Genomic DNA, 20,604 nt, shown 5'->3' with positions numbered 1-20,604 from the left:
GAATTTCTGTATTAAAGACCATCCATGTCCTGTGTATTTTCCTTCTCTACTGCATCTATCAACTCATCAGATGCCTATGATTCCTAAAAAGATGAGAGCATATGATATAAGTAAACATTAAGGAGTTGTTTTAAATCTCAAACAAGAGAATTATTGGTGTTACACCTAGCTAGTGTGAATCTACATACTCAAGTATTCAAGAAATTGCCCATTCTTTTATGATCATAATTATTTTAAAAATTAGTTTTGACTCAAAGAACTCTTTCCATTGGGATGACAGGAAATTCAACCACAGGCACTACTGCCTGCCTTGCCTCCCTTCATTCCACCCTGGTTGTAGAGTAGAATTAGGGGACAGAAATCAAATGAGATGCAAAGGCAGTAGTAACATGTAGTGCCTTTTCAAGAATTTGTTCCTCCCCTACCTAGGACCAGCTAATTGTTGATCCTGCTTTGTTTTCTATGTTTCATGTTTCAACAGAAGCCATAAAACCTAATTTCTATGTGAGTTCTCCCAAATGTGTACTTAAATGATGCAGGTTAAGTGAAATACAGCGTTGAGCCAATTCTGCCCAATGACATCATTTTACAACCTTTATCCTGGATTTGATAAATATCCTAAGGGCACTACCATCAGGATACTTCTGCTTTCTGTTCTTCCTGATGGCAGTTGTCAGTCTAGCTACCCATTTTTTAACTTTTCAGAACAAAGAGGCTCTGTGGAGAGGTTCACTTAGATGGCCTGCACCCTAACATTTGGTGATCGTAACTTACTACCTACCACTTTGTGCTTCCAGATTTTTCTAACACCAAAGGATATGCACATAGGCACAACGATAACAAATCAATTTTATCAAATAATAGGCATTGCATGAGTTCTTAATTTAAAAAGTCTAAACGAAGCAGAGTTAAACCATACTGTGATGACATTGGTTTTACTATCAAAGTTATAAAAATGGAGCACGGCCTGAAGCTATTTCTAAATGCTCCCATAGCCCAGCAGTTAGGCACAAATTTTAGTGGCTTCTAGGCTCAGATTGATATACATCACATACCAACATTTTGAGGGAGCTAACTTAGTGGTTTCTTTGAAGCAGTAGGAATCTTGTTTACGCTGAGTTAGTGCCAGCAATGAGCAAGTCCTCTGATTTATACAGGTGACACGTCATAAGGATTAACCTATCCCATGTGGTTAGAGACAAAACTACCAAATGAAAGTTGAATTCAGAAGAGGGAGATACTGGCAGAGTTTGCATATACAGCTAAGACATGTTTTACTGTTCATAGTGAATCGTGCTCTTAGATGCAAATGTAAAATAAGATAACAAAGCACCAGCACCATGGTTCTGAGATAGTAGGTACTTAATAAAGACTTAGTAAAAGGAAAGAAATGCCTTCTGATATCAGGTGGAACTGGAGAAAGTGTTTGGCATATTGGTTTATTCTTTGCAGACTTTCCATAGCACCAACACTGTGGGGAATATATTAGTACGGGAGAAACACTAGAGGCTGGGATCCCAATATATGATGGCTTCAAAGACCCCAATGTCTAGGCAAGAGCTAATAGGTGAGGCTTGAATCTGGACATGGAGGACGGAAGCAATGGAAATCCAAATTGCAGAAGATGATGCGGAGTAAAATGAGCAGGACTTGGTAGCAAAAATATAGAGAGGGATTGGGGAGGGGCAGACTAGACATAGATGTCTAAGCGTTAAAGACTGAATGCTGAGAAAGATAGAGTCCCTTCATTAAATTTCAGTAAATGAAGAGTTTCAGAGGATCTATCATCTGTTCTCTTTTGTACAAGTCGCATCTTGAAGTTTTACTCTAAAACTCTGTATTGGCTCAGTCGTAGAAACTGATACCAATGGGAGAGATTTTTTACCTCTTCTACTTGGTCTGAAAAGTCCTTTAACGTAAGACCTCAAACTGCATTTCTAGTCTCTAGACAGCACCCTGCAGGCTTGATGTTCAACATCTACTGGAATATACTAAAGTGTCTGCCGTTTCCAAAGCAGGCGCCTCGGGCGTATGTGTCTGTCTACAGTGCCCGCCTTCATCTGAACCTAGCAAACACGCACCAGTTCTGGCATGGAGCGAAGATGCCACACTGGTGAAGCTGCTCCCAGCTCTCCTTGGCAGAGTTGCTCACTCCTTTTGTTCTCTGCCACAGTAGCTCTTGCTTATGACTTCAGCAGTATGTTCCATCTCTAGTTTGTGGGCTTCTTAAGGAATGGGACCATATAATATTTATCTCTGTATTGAATGTACTGCACAGCAGTTTAAATAATTGTTGATAAGATGATTTGGACACTTGAGAAGGAGAGTGGTCTGTGGTGTTCGATGAGAAGTGAAGAGTAGTTTAGGGAGAGACACCAGATAAGGGCATTTGTGTGCTTGTCTGGAGAAAACTGCTCAATGCACCAGTGAGGGCAAGTCTAGACTCTGAGTTGCTGGAGAGAGAGAATGCCAGGGCAGGAAGAAGGAGTGGAAGGAGGGGCGCCTGGGTGGCTCAGTCGGTTAAGTGTCCGACTTCAGCTCAGGTCATGATCTCGCCATTTGTGAGTTCGAGCCCCGCGTCAGGCTCTGTGCTGATAGCTTAGAGCCCGGAGCCTGCTTCGGATTCTGTGTCTCTTTCTCTTTCTCTGTCCCTCCCCCACTTGTGCTCTGTCTCTGTCTCTCAAAAATAAATAAGTGTAAAAAAAATTTAAAAAAACAAAGAAAGCATGGAAGGAGCAGACTACTTCAGGGGAAATTAAAGGAGCTGGGAGACAGTATGCTTGGGAGATGAGAAGAATTAGACTAAAAAATATAAATGATAAGGTTTATCAAGGAAAATGGAGAAATCTCTCTTCCTCTAAAATAAAAGCAGAAGGAAAAAGTCAGCTGAGATGAGACCATATGACGTTATTAGGAGACAAGTGGAAAGTTCATTTTTAACAGCCTAAATCCTCTCAGTGAAAGGGCTATAAAGATCACCTGCTGACAGGGAGACAGTCAGGAGTAAGTTTTAGGTAGTTAACAAGTAAGGGCGAGTTAATAGAAAATAAACCAGTAAAATCACAAAAATATTACTGAGAAACACTGAAAACCCAGTTGAGGTCAGGGAGCATAAATTCATAGTCCCTGTAAGACATATCACTTTGTGACATCCTTGAGCAATATGCCACCTTGGGATGGGAGTGAAGAAATAGATTGTGTAATATGTCCAGGATTGGGGAATAGTGTGAAGGTGCTAAGGAAAGGAGATCCATCATGGTTGACCGTGGGATCTTTAACTGGGTAATAAGACCAAGGAAGTGTTTTTTTTTTTTTTTTTCATACCTGAAAACAGTTCAAAAGGATTAGAACCCAAGAGTCATGACAGGAACAAAACAACAGATTCCACAGAAGTATAAAAGCTCGTGATGTGAGGAGGAGGACATTGTGGACTGAGAGGCAGGTTTCAGAATTTGCTATCTTGAAGGATCACTTTTGGGCAATGACCAGGGTGTCTCTGCTGGAGTTGACCAGTTGGGCTGACAGTTGGGAGGATTGCTGATGATGGCAGAGGTAGGGGTTGGGCAAAGATAGAGTTCCATCCAAGTGTTAAAGTTCTAGAAACTGAGTCTCCTGGAGGTCAGTAAATGGGCGCTATAAGGAAAGCAGTAACAACACGAAGGTTTTAAAGGAGAAGGGCTTGGTGAGCACTGGTTGTAGAGCCAAGAGCCTGAAGGAGAGTGGGGAGGAGGAATAACTCCTCAGTCTCCTGCTTCTGCTTTGGGACAGTAGGACAAGTAGAGACGTCCTTTTAAGAAGGGAAATGGTATCATAGAGGGAAACCAATAAAATCAAAAGGAAGAGGGGGTATTCTAGGCAAAGTTTATAAGGTGAATGAATTTGCTCACAGTAAACAAATGTTAAATATGTACCAAGGGAATATAATACTGAAAGAAATCATTTCCCAGTCAGAGGTTACCATTTTAAGACGTAAAGTGTTTAGAAAGCACAGTATTTGCAGCTAAATATACTGCTGCCATTCATGGAATCCTGTAAAATAACTTTACATCTCAGAAAGTATCCTATAACCAGTAGGTCCTAGCCTAGGATTAATTTGATTATTGACTTATGCTGTAATTTAGGTCATAATATTTGGATGCTAAACATTTCCTAGATTTCCTCTAACGTAAAATGAAAACTGTTAACAGATAATAAAATGATTCACAGTAGTTCAGTAAATTTAGCAGTTTATTAAATTTTGCTGAGTATAAAATACATACGAGGTACTCTGTGGATAGAAGATGCTGAGAAGTGTCATCAGAGAATAATCCCTTTTTTTAGGAATGCTGAAGTTTCAAACTATTTTTAATTTTGTCAAGTATGCAAATAATAGTTCAATATAATCAGAAAATTTTGCGGCATTTAGAAATAGATTACTTTGAACCTTAACGTTTTTTAATAGGCATATTTAAGTGGTTCGAACAAAATAATTTTGAAAGATTATGGCACTATTTTAAAACATTAAAATATAGTGAAACTAGGTTGTCTATGAATTCTTACACATAAAAGTCTTAAATCCAAAGCACTTCATTTTGAATGTAAGTATTTATGCTCTGAGAAGATTTGGAAAATATAGTTTTGGGTCTGTCATTTTTGTAATTATTACCGTTTTTATAAACTAAATAAATATTCAGAAATTAGTTCCTTTGGATAGAAGGTAGAGCACACCTCTAAAGTCTTGTATGCAACTTCTATAAATTTTTTGTGGTTTTCATATTATCTGAAGATTTAATGTATTTTCAGCTTCCAGAATATTATAAGTTAAAAAACAAAGTCATTGAACCACCAAAGGAAAAACAGTTCTGAAATGTATTCCTTTATTGTGCTGAATATGGAAAGCAATCTTTGGCTCATACAATTGTCCTATTGGGAAGAAGCAGGAAACCGGTTCATGATTAAACAATGACCAAACAGCTCATTAACCCTTTTCTGCCTTTCTGGAAAGTTACAGGTATGTGGCTAGCAAATCCCAAAGAGGCACAAAGAGGTATAGAAGCAGTGGTGAGGGGCTGCGAAGACTGCTAAGGAAGCTCTTTCATTATTATGTGGGCTGCTGGTTCTGCTAACTGGGTCACTGTAAATTGAAACTACTATGTTTACAAATTCTGTCTTATAAAGCAATATTTCTCCACACAGTGAAAGAAAATTGCAAAACAAAAATGCTAATTTTTCATTTTCTGTGATTATTTTATCACCAAAGTTCCTCTGGTACCAGGTATTCGTTATTAAATTGGCATAACAACTCTATTCACATCCGTTTGTGTCTAAATGCTCTCGGTTTTAACTCTTGCCTATACGTATTTTCCCGACCCAGGTCCTTTGAAAACAAATTGAGGCAGCATCCAGATTTAGCCTCATTCAATAAGATGCTTTTTTTTTTTTTAAGCTGATAATTGAATTTAAGGAAAAGGAACATTCTCTGCCATTTTTACCAGTTGAGTGGCTTTGAACAAGTGGCTTAACCTCTGGAAAAAAATATTGGGATGTTTATTTTGAGCATTAAATGAGATCACGTTTGTACAACAGACACTCAACAAATGTTAGATTCCAATGAACTGATTTGCTGTTTGGCCAAAAGGAAATTCAGGCCGTGAAAGTACAGAGAACTGAAGGATATAAGAAAAAAATAAATAAATAAAGAGAAAATACAGCTAGTTGTATTGGACCAATAAAGTTCCTTCAGATGTCTTTTACCCAGAGAATTAGATAGGCTCTTCCCAGAATATTTTAAATATATGTTTGTTAATTTAATAGGTGCCAGGCATATATATTTATTTAATAAAAGATTACTTCAACGGAAGAATTTGGATAGCCTATGGATACATTATAATAAGATTTGAGTCTCATGTTCTATTGCATTGGAAATTTTAAAAGCAAGTAGCTTTCCTTGTCAAAAATCATACTTAATGCTGAATTTTTGCATAAAGTAAATTTATTCCTGACAGCAAATGAGGGGAAGAGGGGTAACAAATGTGCTTAAGGAAATACCTTGTATTTTTATGCTTCCTAAAAGATTTCTTAAAAGTGAACTATGAAGAAGAATCATTTTTTCCTGGGTTTTGAGAGAATAGGGTGGAATGAGCTTGGCTAGGAGAATGAGTGCTGTACTTCCGATGTCTCAGAAACGGAAGAAGGGAGAAAAGGAGAGGCTATGCATCCCTTTATCAGGATTTTTACCCACAACTCCCACCCTGGATGTGCTAACCGCCTGTTTCCTGTCCTGCCGCTTAGTACTCCGGCTGATGTGACCATTTATTGCCAGAGGCATCTTTGTTCTCATTTATCTCTGGCTTTCAAATTGACTAAAACCTGTCCTTTTCCATTCTCTTTTCCCCAAAGATATTCTGTGCTCACGTCCAGCCAATGACTGTCTCATGCTCAAGGTCATCCAATACATAGTTATGTGTCCCTACCTTGACTCTGTCTGGAGAATCTGATCATCAAATCCTCCCATTTATACCTTCTCCACTACTGTGAACCCCTCATTCTTTCCACAAAGCCGGACACTACTCATAAGAAGGGTATCTCTAGGAAAGATTGTTGATGGCTATGGACAGTTCAGAGTTCTCTCTCCACCTCAAGGTAGGAGTTAATTTAAGTCATTTCAAGCAGACTAGCGCTCTCTCCCTCTCTACCCCACTCTTCTAAAATATAATGTCTAAAAGTGATCTGTACTTCAGCTCTTGCACTAAGATGGGCATTTATAGTCACAAGATAGAGGGTTTAATTAACTAAGTCTTTGTGCAAAAAACCTTGGGATGAGGAAGTGCTTGTATCGATAAATCAGTCAAGGTAAAGTTCTTCAAAGGGTCTGTCAGGAGGACGCATCTTAGAGTGGAGGTTGCCAATGAAGGCAGTTAATTTGTTCCTGCCCTTCTCTTGACTTTTCACTTCTCAGAAAGATTCAGAGAAAGAAGTCACACAGCTTTCACTGTCATTCATGCCAGTGCCTGCCCTCGTCTTGCGGGTAGGAAGTTTAGTCTTTTAAATGTCCATCTCCTTTTTTCATATAGCCACTTCTGTCCATTTACCTTTTTGCTGAATTCATGGCAGCCATTCAGTCGCCCAGTGCTCCTGCCTAATTAGGTCTCCCATAGTATTTGACGTGTTCATTATGTCTAGCCTCTTCATTTTGCCTTGCTTCCTTAGGCGCAGTCTCAAGGATCTCATCATTATTCAGTTTTCAAGATCTTCACTGTAGTCATCTGTGTCCCTGTCTGTATCAATTAAGGATTTAGACTGCCTGTATTAACAGAGGCTTAGAAAAAGATTATTTTTTCATTTTATCATGTAACAGGGAAATCTGAACATAGTTATTAGTACTGGTTCATTGGCTCCAAAATGTTAGGACCTAGGTCTCCCTGATCCTCTTGACATTTGTGATCACAAGATGTCTGCTCTAGCTTCAGTCACCAAGTCCAAATTCCAGGCAAAACAAAGGAAGACAAGGAAAGGCCAGGTGGCCACAGACCAGCAAAATCAGTTCATCTATTTAAAGAACTTTTCCAGAGGGGAAATAGAAGGGAGAGGGATGGGTGAAGTAGGTGAAGAAGATTAAGAGTACACTTACGGTGATGAACACTGAGTAATGTACAGAATTGTTGAATCACTATACTATGCACCTGAAACTAATATAATACTGTATATTAGTTATATGTCAATTAAAAACAAGAAATAAAGTTGAACAATTGGTTGGGTCAAAAAATAAAGAAAGGAAGTACTCTTCCAAAACTGCACCCAGTAACCTCTACTTAGATTTCACTGGCCAACAATTACTCTAGAAGAAATTAGAAAGCTTGATATTTTAGGTAGGTTTATTGGCTTTTCCCCCAAAAGTGTATATTTTGTTAGGAGAGCAAAAAGGAGAATGAGTACTAGGTAAGCAACAAGCATCACATACTACACTTCTTTCTCTTCTATTGGATCCTAAGCCTTTATTCATAACAGAAAGAGCATAGGTTTTGGATTAAGAACCCTGTGTGTAATGGTTAATTTTATGTGTCAAAAACAAATGTGGCCTTGTCTAGGCCACAATACTCAGATATATGGTCAAACACTAGGCTGCATGTCACTGTGAAGGTACTTTTTAGATATGATTAACATTTACATCAGGACACTTTGAGTGAAGCAGATTACTTTCCATAATATGGGTGGGCCTCATCCAATCAGGTGAAGGCTTTCATAAAAAAAGACTGAAGTTTCCCCCAAGGAAGAGGAAATTCTGCCTCCAGACTGCTTTCAGATTCAAGCTGCAAAATCAACTCTTCCTTGGGTCTCTAGCCTACCAGCCTGCCTTACAAATTGTTGGTCCCCCCAGTTTTGTGAGCCAATCCCTTAAATAAATCAAATAAATCTCTATTTCTCTCTCTCAATATAGATATAGATATAGATATAGATATAGATATAGATGATATAGGTACAGATATAGATACACACACACACACACACACACACACACACACACACACACACCCTACTGCTTTTGTCTCTCTGGAGATCCCTGACTAGTGTACTGGGTTTGATTTTTGGGTCCCAGACTTTTAAGTGACTTTGGACAAAGTACCTGGGACTCCAAATTAGTTTAAATAAATCAGGGATGTCAAAGCTGTGCTCTAACAATGTTGAGTAAGTGTGTTTCTGGTGGGGGGGGCAGTGCATGGGGGACTCTTAGACCTCATTTTTGTATTATTGTTTCAACCTCACCTTCACTTCTCTTTAGTTGTATTTTTTAAAATTGAGACTTACTGTTCAATTCCACTTGAAGAAATAGGTCTACTGATTTAAAAAAAAAAACAGTGATAAAGTGATAAAGTTTCATTCCAGTTCTAATAATTAATTGTCATAATTACATGGATTCATCTCAAAACATGCTGGGATCTCCTCCTGATGGGCCAAGTGAGGACTATGGCTAAGGGAACTGATTCTCACAAGTAGATGAGCTCCCGAAAAGTATTCAGTGCTGCAAAAAAGCAATGCCCTGAGAGAAGTTGCAAACCTAGACCCGATCAGTGTGGATATACAGGATTTTAGTCTAGCGTACAGGGAGCAGCAGTAAGAGTTCCCAGGCAATAGTGACAGCCAGAGTCACCTGGGTTGTGAGGTCATGGGTCAAAGCCATAGTTTAGTTTGGTCTGAGGCTGCACAAGTAGTTCTCTGCCTCTCTACCTGAATCGGGGGTGATGATCCTGATCAGATTGCTTCAGGAACAAAGCGGTCAAGCTTCACATGCAAGTCCTTTATCATGGTGAGCCTGGCTGGAGCAAGTAACATCTGACACTAGACTAGGTGACCTTTTTATTGTCTGAGACCCTTTGCTCACAGGAGATAATAAAAAAGATGAAATATAAATACATCCTCTGTAACACTGCAGCTCCAAATACACACCCAAAGGTCACCATATGTTTGAATATAAAAAATACCATTTCCATGTTCTTAAAGAGATGTTTTCACTTGGAAGATTATCACTCATCTCCCCCCACCCCCAAAAAGAAAAAAAAAACACAAATCCCTGTTTTTCCAATTGTAAGAACATGTCTGGAGAAAGGCTTTAACTGGAGAATTGGTGAATGGTGTCTAGACCATTTTACCACACTACATGAAAAGGTTTCTACAAGAAGAAAAACATTTTTATCATAATATGGTGAAATATAATGCAAGCAGAGTTTATTGTTGGAACTGACTCTATGATTGACCCAAACTACTTCTCTGTGAAATTCGATCAGCCTACTTTTTGTACTTCATTCAGTTTATTCTCTAATAGCTTTAGGAGAAGTAGTTTTGGCCAAAAGGGTATCAGATATGGCTTAAAATTAATAATTGAAAATCTGTGACAGTATAAGTGGTTAGGAGCATAATTTTTTTTTTATTATTTTTTTTAGAAGCATCTGGTTTCAAGTCTTGAGTCAGAATACTTACTGGCTGTGTGACCTTGAACAAATTGCTTAATCTCTATAATTCTCAATTCTCTTACTTGTTAAGTAAGGGTAATAATAATAGTACCTATTGCCAGGAAGTTCATCTAAAATACTTAGCCAAGTGCCTGGCACATCACGAGAATTCAGTAAGTGCAAGTTCTAGTTTTTCCATTTTGAAACAAAATGATGGCTAGTTGCAAAAGATATAAGTCACCTTTAATCTTCTAAATAGAAGTGAATTCTTGTAAGTGGGTAGTGATTATCCAGCATTTCTTATTTTCAAATTAAAAACATTATCCGGATAGTATCATGGTCTAACATGGCTCTGCTACTTTGGAGAAATGTTCCCGTGAAATGAAAAGTCATACTTCAGATCAATCGGTACAGGATCAGAGAAAAGATGAGGTCAGGAAAGTCAGTATGAAGGATGAGGAGTGGGAAGGGAGGAATGGATGAGAAAAGGAGGGAGGGAAGAAGAGAAAGAAAGGAAGAGGGGGAGGAAGGTTTTGCCCTCAGCCATGGAGCTCATTAACGATTGTACCTCTGCTCCCTGCTCCCCCCCCCGCCCCCCCCCCCCCCACCAGACCACCCTGCACTGGGCATTGCTATTGTTCAAGCTCTTTTCTTCCTAGTAGTACCCCCAGGGCTGTCTCAAGGTGATAGTCACATGAGGGACTTTCAAAATATCACAGCTACTGTCATCTTACTACTTATAATTTAGCAATCTGAGCTCTCTAGCATCACAATTAAAGAAGAAAGGACAAAAGTACAAGTTATGAAGTTTATTAAGCTTGCTTAGGAACTGCCACAGTGAAAATTTAGCTCAGTGACCTATGGGTAAGTTTTGAACTGCTAAGTGTTATCAAATGAGGCCACTCGTTTTGAGCCGGTCAAAGGGCTTCATGCTACGACTGAAATCAGAAAGACTGCCAAGTAGGAGGAGAAGGGAGAAACAGGACCAACAAAGGATACCTGGTTGCATGAAGTGAGAGGCTGGAGGTCTCTCAAGGAGACTCTCTTTGCTGGCATTGGTTCAAAAGGCAAGCAGGGGTATAAACTACGAGTTGGAAACTCTCATACACTCCAAGAGCATCTTGATCAATACTTCTACTCCATTCTGCTGTGATAGGAAGTTTGTCTCCGTCTCTTAGATTATTTAGCTTTAGCCATACTCAATTAGCTGTACTAGACATGCTTACAAATCTTATTCAACACTTGCTGTGTATTTTTTCTCTTCATTCTTTTTTTTTTTTACTGTTTATTTATTTTTGAGACAGAGACAGAGTGCAAGCTGGGGACGGGCAGAGAGAGAGGGAGACACAGAATCTGAAGCAGGCTCCCAGCTCCCAGCTGTCAGCACAGAGCTGGAGGTGGGGCTCAAACTCACGGACCGTGAGATCTTGACCTGACACTTAACTGACTGAGCCACCTAGGTGCCCCTCTTCATTCTTATTCTACCATTAGAAGCAGCCTAAGTTTTGGGTTCACATCTGTAACTGTGAATATGAACATTTCTTTTTTGTTGTTGTTGTTCCTTTTGTTGTTACTTGTATTGATGGGAGCTTTTCATCTCAGCCAGGAAGAGTGAAATGCTCACTAACTGAGGAAGGCAATTTTCAGTCCAAGTGGGTGTTTTATCATGGGAGACCCTCAAGCAAGAATTTTGTAACAGACATGAAAAGATCTCAAGCTCTATGCATTGAATAATAAGAATAATTACATGCAAATCTCCTTGCAGGAAGAATTCATACATATGCCATTATTATTATTATTTTCCTTATTTCCATTCTGAGTGATAGTGTGATGAACTGGAAAGAACAGTATTTCTTGGGCCACACAGACAGTGTTTGAATTCTGACTCTCCCATTTACTCTAGTTGTAAGTAACCTTGAGCAAAAGACTTAGCATCTTGGAGTACCAGTTTTCTCTTCTATAAAAGCGAGATGCTACCCATTTTAGAGAGTTATTAGAGCGATAGGAGAAAGTAGGTAAAAGATCTATCACATGATAGGCTTTCAACAAATTGTTTTCATTATTTTACCAAAATCGTGAACTTTTTTATTTTATTATACCCAAATCATGATTTTATTTTACCAAAATCGTGAACTCACTCTAAAATATTAGTGATGTTGTGTTTGTGCTTTGAAGTTATCATACGTTACATACTTCCCTAATTAAAGAACATCTGTCATTGGATAAGGCTTTTCAAAAGGTAGCACTCATAAAGCATAGAAGGTATGGACTTTGTATGGTGGTGATGGTGATCATTTTCAGAATCTTGGACCTTAATTCTTTTCTTTAAATATTTGATTATTTAATAAATGCAAAATAAGACAATTCCTGCCTTAAAGAAAAAATGAACCTAGCATGGAGTGTAGGTGAAACCGAGCAGGAAACCCCAGCGGGTGCTGTAAATGTGATACAGAGTAAAGAGAAAGTTGGATAGATGGAAGGAGCAGCAAAGGCTCTGATGGCACTGGAAAGATTTAATGTGGGGACCTGGAGAATGGGATGAGGAGGAGGGAATTTCTGGTAAAGAACCAGCATGGTAACTGACACAGGAAACTGGCATGTTTGGTGATAAAACGATACTTATAGTGGTGAACATTTCATAATGTATACAATTGTTGCATCACTATGCTATACATCTAAAACTAATGTAATATTGTATGTCAACTATACTTCAGTGTAGCATTTAGGGGCACCCGAGTGGTTCAGTCAGTTAAGTGTGACTCTTGATCTCAGCTCAGGTCTTGATCTCAGGGTCTAGTGAGTTCAAGCCCCACATTGGGTTCTGTGCTGGGGTGAAGCCTAATTAAAAAAAAAAATGGTAGCATTTATAGAGAAGCTTTTCCCAAACTCTTTTAGTAAATAAAAATAAAGGAAGAAAGAAAATTTTATGCATAATCCTACTATGTAAAATATTTCAAAGTAATCACTAAAGTTATTCTATAAAGTCAAATGTAGTGCAGTTACTCCTATAGTGCTCTGGTCTAATGACATGTAGATAAGGAAAGCCCAGGATAATGAACAATAGTTGCAGTCTCAGCGCCCACTGCACTTGGACCAAAATCTCATGTAACTCCCAAAGCACCTGTTTGGATCATTAGGATTCCAGAGAATTCATTTGAAAAACTACTGGGATAGAGGCATCTGAAATACAACCTGACAGGGGTCTTAACTCAGTTAAAAATGGGAGCCTTTGAAGATTTCTTACTGTGAAATGACATAGGATAGCACTGGTCTAGAAAGATGAATCTTGCCAAATGAAATTTATAAAATGATAAACTGCAAGAAGAAAAGGTTAGAGACAAGGAGATCTTTTAATTAGCGGGCTGTTGAAATAGTGCAAAAGGGGCTGAACCCAAAATTGGGGGAGGAGAATGAGGTATTCATTAACACTCTAGTTAAATTGGAATTTTATTTTCTGATAAGAGAACCGAGAACCCTATTTTAATTTCACATTCCCAACAGTCCTGTTGCTATTACTTCTACATTAAACACACAAATTTTGTTGTCTTTTTAAATTTGAACTCTTTGAAAATTAACTGTCATGTAAGAAATGGAAACTTTGTAATTGTTCTGGGAGGTAGATTTTTAGCATAGCATGAGGTTGGAAAAGCTGATCTGAAGGGTTTTTTCTTTTTTGTTTTTCCTTTAGTGTTTTAGTTCTTCACCCCTTGCTCCATAAAGACTCTGAGGTCACTCTTTCCAGTATGAGATAAATTAGATATAAATCACTAGTCACTCTTTAAATGTATGAAACTTTTAGTAACTTGGTTTAAATGAGTTCAGACCCTTTAATTTCTATTTCCATTTTCTGTCACATGAACTTAATGCAAGATAGGATCTTAATTTTCCTTAAAATCTTTCCTAAAGTGTAGATTTTTCATCTGACATCAGAACCAGAGTTTAGAAAGAAAAATTTATAATCGCTTTGTTGTAAGGCTTTAGAAATAAGAGGCAATATTTTGAAGACCTAAGTACTGTGTCTAAAGGTTTTATAACACCTCATTTATCAATCGTCACCAATAAAAGTAATATTCCATAGATGAAAAGCAATGGAAACTTATCGTTTTTGATGCCTTCTTTTTCCATTTCAGTCACTTTGCAGGAAGTCTTTTAAGATGCATTCCACGTTGCCTTGCTATTGGAACAATAGTATTATTAACACAATCTTCTTAATTCTCCTATTCAAAATTTAAATTGCATTCTGGCTCCTATTTGGCCATTACTAGCTCCAAAGTGTCTGATTTCTTCAGCTCTCTCATTTGCTGCCACTAGTCAGCCTTTATAAAACATCAAAACAAACAACAAATGAACAAAAAAGCTTTTTACAATTGCACATGAAGTAAAAGTCAAAAATAAACGATGATCGTAAGGGTTGCTTTGTGACAGCTCTATAGCAATCAGAAACACCTTATGGGTATTCTTCATGCTGACTCCAAAAGGGTAAGGTTATTGAATGTTGATTACTGATAAGTGGAATATTGCTGTCATTTTCTGAGACAGTCATAACTTACTTAAATTTGATTCTAGGTGATTTATGTTAGAAGATATGATAGGAAGGACATAGGAAAAATATCTCAGTAAATTAAATAAGTTAACCATGGTTTTGAGATTCGTGGCTGCATGGAGTGACATTTGCTCAGCGTTGGATACTTTGCTAGCAGTTAAAGGGAAGTTCGTTTTTCTGAGCAGATACCCTGTGCTCCCATTTCACTCTACACTGTCCTATATCACGGTTCATGCATTTTTGGGTAACATTTCTGTTTAAAATCTTTCTGTCCCTCTAGATTAAAAAAAAAACTCAAAAAGGAAAGATAGACCTATTTTATAGACACACATATTTACCCAATATGCACTTATTTTCCGTTTGTAACTGAAAAGAACATTTAAGGTCAGTGTAAAGCCAGACAGATGCAAGAAACTGAGACAATGGGGAAGAATTCACTCTGGCTGGCTTCAGTCATTGAGGGAATCTGCTAGATTAAAAAACCAACAAACGAACAACAAAAAACGACAACCCACAACTTCCACCAAGCCCTACCTACATTTTATCTCTGTTCTAACTTTCAATCTCCTTATTCAGTCTCCTCTGGAACATGATTTAATGATTCTCTGCTCCCGGTAGGCCATTTCTTTGTGTTCATCACCACATAGATGAAGCTCTGTTACTATGCCTTCTTTGAGATCTTCTGGACTCAGCCCCAGATCTGACCCACCGACTCTCAAGTACCTAGGGCAGAAAGTGTGTGCCTTGTACACAGCTGCACCTCGGGTACACATCCTTTCTTATCCTAAGTTACTTTTTGACCCGTTTTAAGGACAGAAAATCAAAGGTCAGAGAGGTTAAGTCATATGTCCAAGGACGCAAAAGGAGAATCTATAGATCCAGTATCAAAGGCAGGTCTATCCTACCTCATGGTGCTGGACCCAGAGTCCTATGTTCCCTGGCCTCATCTTTTCTTGCAAGGAACTCTACATTTTCAAAAGCAAGCCGGCATTTTCATGAAAGGCCCTGCTGACACACTTCCTCCTCCCTAGTTACCAATGCCCCTTTCCTTCCGGGCTGCTTACACCTAGGAGGGTTAACCGACCCGTTACATTACAAAGATCTGCATGTTGGGGGGCACCTGGGTGGCTCAGTCGGTTAAGCCCCAGACTTCAGCTCAGGTCATGATCTCACGGTTTGTGGGTTCAAGCCCCACATCAGGCTCTGTGCTGACAGCTCAGAGCCTGGAGCCTGCCTTGGAGTCTGTGTCTCCCTCTCTCTCTACCCCTCCCCTGCTCTCTCTCTCTCTCTCTCTCTCTCAAAAATAAATAAACATTAAAAAAAAATCAACAGAGACCTGCATGTAGAAACCAGACTGACACACGGCAGCCAGGAATTTGCATTTTAGTGGCAAACTTTGGAAAAACTAAAAAATTTCAGTAATATGCTGGGATTTCAAGCACTGAGACCAGATTCTTGGAAGGTATTTGGGGGCAAGAATATTCCCTGGAGATCCGTCAAAGGCAGAAAGCTATTTCCCGAGGTTTGTATAATCCAATCTTTTCTAGTCACAGAATGACAATTTGTAGCCAATATTAGTGACAGCGGAAAAGTTGCTTTATTTAGCAGGGAAGAAGGATATGGATGGAAATGGTAGATGTCTCTGTATTTAACGTGCAGATTGAGCAGGAAGGATGAAACATTAGAAGTATAGACAGGAGGAAATGACAATTGAAAGAAATGTCAGAAGGAAAACAAACACACCAGAAAACACACCAGATTTTCTTTTCACAGGGTAACAGTTTCCTTACCATGACAAGAGACAGGGAAAGTAACATTTCATGTCTATAGCTGATAAACAATTTTCTTCAATTTGTGGAATTTCTCTACCATAGTGCTATCCAATGGAATTGCTGGAATGACGTTAACTCTTTACATCTCAGCCTTCTAATAAAGTATCCACTAGCTACATAGGGCTATTGAGAACTTGAATGTAACTAGCACTACTGTGGAATGGATGTTTAAAATTTTTTTTAATTTTTTTATGTTTATTTATTTTTGAGACAGAGAGAGATGGAGCATGAATGGGGAGGGTCAGAGAGAGAGGGAGACACAGAATCTGAAACAGGCTCCAGGCTCTGAGCTGTCAGCACAGAGCCCGATGCGGGGCTCGAACTCACGGACTGCGAGATCATGATCTGAGCCGAAGTCGGACGCCCAGCCGACTGAACCACCCAGGCGCCCCTAAAATTATTTTTTTTTAATTTAAATAGTTTCATGCAGCTAATGGCTACCATGTTGGACAGTGCAGTAGGCAAAATAGAAGTTGGAACCACTTCCTTCCCTTCCATTTCTGTCAGATAAATTTTTGTTCAGTTTTTACTTCTTCTAAGTATTATGAAGAATTTGAGGCCAGGGGGCACCTTAGTGGTTCAGCCAGTTAAGCATCGAATTCTTGAGTTTGTCACAAGTCTCGATCCCAGGGTTGTGGGATCCAGCCCCATGTCAGGCTCCACACTGAGAGTGGAGCCTGCTTGGAATTCTCTCTCTCTTTCTCTCTCTCTGCCTCCCCTCCCCACTTGCATGTACAATCTTTCTCTCTCTCTCTCTCTCTCCCTCTCTCTCTCTCTCAAAAACAAAATTGAGGCTCTATAACTAGTAGTAAAACTTAGCTTTTATCTGTAATAAATCTAAAGCAAATGGGATGGATCAGACTTCCAAGCCTAGATCCATAATTTCAGCTGTCAAAAATAGCTCTATTAAAAGAAAAATAAATCAAAAATGTACATTGATAATTTCTATTCAAAACCTATATAAAATAGCACAGGGTATTAATGACACAGGGGAGTAAAGTAAATAATGAGTAAATAAGTAAATAGCACAGGGTATTAATGACACAGAGTAGTAAAGTAAATAATAAGTAAATAAGTAAATAGCACAGGGTATTAATAACGCAGGGTATTAAAGTAAAAATCATTTAAAATAGTAGTTTCCTCTGTGTCATGGGAGAATGTGCTCTCTAGGAAAACATCAGTCAATGACACGGACCTCCTCCTTCATGGTTGCACATTGAGAGAAAAGACAGAATGAATGAAAAGAAAGGTGAGGATACAATGCAGGCTTTGCAAACGCACATGTCTGCAGGGTCCAGGCAAGGCCATATGTAAATATGTGACTTGCAAAGCCATGCTATGAGTGAGAGAGCTCTGCACCCTCCCCCAAGGTATTTTCCTTCTCTGGTTATGCCAGGGAGACACCTGCTCAGCCAATCTGCGCTAACACTGCTATTATCCCCCCACCCACCCACCTGGGGCAGCCACCTGGCCTCTTTCAAGTGAGTTTGAAAGCCACTGTACTAAGTGATTTCTAAAGTTTCTTTCAGTTCCAGCTCCTTTTGATTCTAGGATTATGAGTCCATATCTTAGGGAAGGAGGAGTGCAAAAAGTGAGTCTCGTTTTAATCAAAATGCCATAGCTTAGAGTTTTGACACATAAGGATAATTTTATAAGTACTATAAGTATTTATGGGTTGGGGATTTGGAGATTTTATATGCTTTTTTTTTCCTAGGTAAAGCACTATCTACTGTTTATTTGTACACCAACTCAGAGCTTCCCATTTAGGGGACCACCATGGGATACACCTAACTAGCATCATGTATGCCTTTTATATTTCATCTAAACCACCATAGATGCACCTGCCAAGAAACCTAAGAGCACAGTAGGTGCTCAATGAATGCTTAATGAATGATGCACAGATTCCCATAAATGAATATAATCAAACTTTTACACAATAAAACTATTACTCTATATCTTCAGGCTGAAAACTTCTAAATATTTTGATAGTGACAGTTCCTGAAATCACAACGCTCATTTCAATTTGTGTTTTTGATATCGTTTATGGTTTATTATGCAGTGGCTTGATTGCTTCTTTTACAACAGGTTGCCTGGTTTCTTATTTGAGTGCTCTAAAGTAAAACTAAGAAGTGATATTTTTAAAATTTAAAATTTGAAAATCTTTAGGAGCCAGGAAAATATACTTGGTAATTTAAAAATATGTCTTTTTAGTGGCCCACAATTAACAAATATCATTAGGAATATATTGGTGTGTATGGGGGAATGGTAGGCATTACATATTTTTAAAAGTAAATATTCCAGGGGTGTCTGGGTGGCTCAGTTGGTGAAGCATCTGACTTCAGCTCAGGTCATGATCTCACGGTACTTGTGAGTTCCAGCCCCACCTCGCGCTCTGGTGCTGACAGCTCAGAGCCTGGAGCCTGCTTCGGATTCTGTGTCTCCCTCTCTCTCTGCGCCTCCCCTGCTTGCATTCTCTCACTCTCTTAAAAAATAAGTAAAACAGTTTTAAAATATTAAAAGTAAATATTCTTAATGAACCACACTAATCATAAATTCACTAGTATCTTAGAATTACTGAGTTTATTAGATATCTTCCTTTAAGAGAAGAAGAAAATGGATAAAGCAGGTTGTCCTGTCAATGTAAACTCAGGGAAGAAATCTGAAAAGAAAAACATTGCAAGTAGGGTGGGGGTTTGGGAGAGAACATACACAGTGTCCTTGACTTGTTTTCCTGGGGCTCCTGCTGCAAATGTGCAAAGAAGAAATCAGGACAAAAGAGAAATGAGAAATGAAGACAGAATATAGATCCTGTATATCCTTTGGACAATCTTAGTGCATGGTTGATTTAAATGTCATATTTTGAAAGTTTTGAAACGTGGATGTTGGTTATATGATTTTCTAGGTTTGTGAAACAAGTTAGAAATTTTTTTAGAAGTTCAAAAAATATCAGAACTGATGGAAACCTGGGAAATAATTAGTCCCGATCCCAACTTTTATAAGTGGAAGAACTAAGCCCCACTGGTTTGAAGTTGATATGGCTGGTCAATGACAGAAACTGATGTACAGCTCAGATCACCCAGTTCCCCCACCCAGGGCTCCTTCTACTCCATCAGATGCCTCAGTCACAATTAATACTCCAGGAGATCCCACCAGAGTCTGAGATGGCAAGAATAAATATACTCAAATGAATAATGAGACCATATGTTGGGCACCTGGGAATATGTAAACCTCCAAGTTCTTTTCCTTTCCATCCAAGGAAAGGAAAGTATCTTTCCAAGTTACTATATTGAAATATGTCCTATCTTGAATGCATTGCCCTGCTCCCAGCTGTCTGTCTCTGGAAACCACATCCTACTCCCTACCAAGAAGTAAGCATGACACCAAGTTTGAGCCAGGTGGAAACACTACATGCAGATAGAAGAAATGACATATATCAGGGATATACATTCTAAAATAAATACACTTTCTTGAAACTTTCCTCTATGTCTTTTAGGTGTTTTTTTTTTTTTAATTTTCAGTTACATTAAATAGTTCAGATAGGATTGTTTTTCATAACTGTTCCAACTCAGAGTTAATTTTAGTTATTTTAAAATGACATTTTTATCAAAGATATGCTGAGCCACTTAAAACTCCCAGAATGTGGATTATTTCAAGCATTATTTTATTCATCCAATTAACATATTTTGAAGGCCAACTATATAGAAATAGTCAACTTCCTTCTTTTCATTAAACACAACGTTGGGGTTCTCTTGATGGCTCCTGCTGAGTCTAGCTAGTGAACTACTAATCTTTTTCTCTTGATGTTGTAAAGGCTTTGTAATTCTCCCTTGCTGACATTAACCCCTGTCTTCTCCACTTTTCATCACAATGGATGCTCTGTCTCTGCCACGTCCATACTCAACCCCTAGTTTATCTGTTCACTGTGACAGTACATTCCTACCTCAGCTCTCATGGTGTCCTCATGACCAATGTCCTATCACCCCAAAGAGAAATGAAGAACCTTGGGATTCATAACCGCCATTTGTCATTGAGGGAAGTTTGGCAACCGTAATTCAAGATATCTTTGTTGAAGTATACCACAGCCCCGCAGTATATTCTTTGGTGACCTGTCGCCTGTAAACTCTGGGGAATTAGGCCATGGTTCTTTATTCTGTGAGATCTTTCCAACTATACATACATTTTATCTTTTCACCAAACTCCTGTCCTCAACTGTGAGGCCCAGTCAGAGTCTGAATCCTTAGGCTCTCCTCGTATTTCTCTCTCTGATTCTTTTATGCCCCCTAAAAGATCTGGGATTGTTCTT

Source organism: Acinonyx jubatus, chromosome C2 (genome assembly GCF_027475565.1).
Source record: "Acinonyx jubatus isolate Ajub_Pintada_27869175 chromosome C2, VMU_Ajub_asm_v1.0, whole genome shotgun sequence".
Classification (NCBI taxonomy): Eukaryota; Metazoa; Chordata; class Mammalia; order Carnivora; family Felidae; genus Acinonyx; species Acinonyx jubatus.
This window is presented reverse-complemented; position numbering follows the sequence as displayed.